Raw genomic sequence first — 227 nt, forward strand, 5'->3', positions numbered from 1 at the left:
AAGTTTCCTCCATAGTGGCAGCCATTTTCGAGCCCTCGGTAAGCTTCGGGGCTTCGGCGGCCATTTTGTAACCGCCGAACAGCTGAAACACTTACCAATTGTCGCTATGCGAGTTTTTGCCATAGGAACCGACGCTATGCCTCCGCATTAGCGATCCCGAAAAAGGGATCGCTATGCGGATTCGTCGTTATACGGTGCACTCGTTAAGCGAGGCACCACTGTATAAC

The sequence above is a fragment of the Pogona vitticeps genome, chromosome 1 (genome assembly GCF_051106095.1).
Source record: "Pogona vitticeps strain Pit_001003342236 chromosome 1, PviZW2.1, whole genome shotgun sequence".
NCBI lineage: Eukaryota > Metazoa > Chordata > Lepidosauria > Squamata > Agamidae > Pogona > Pogona vitticeps.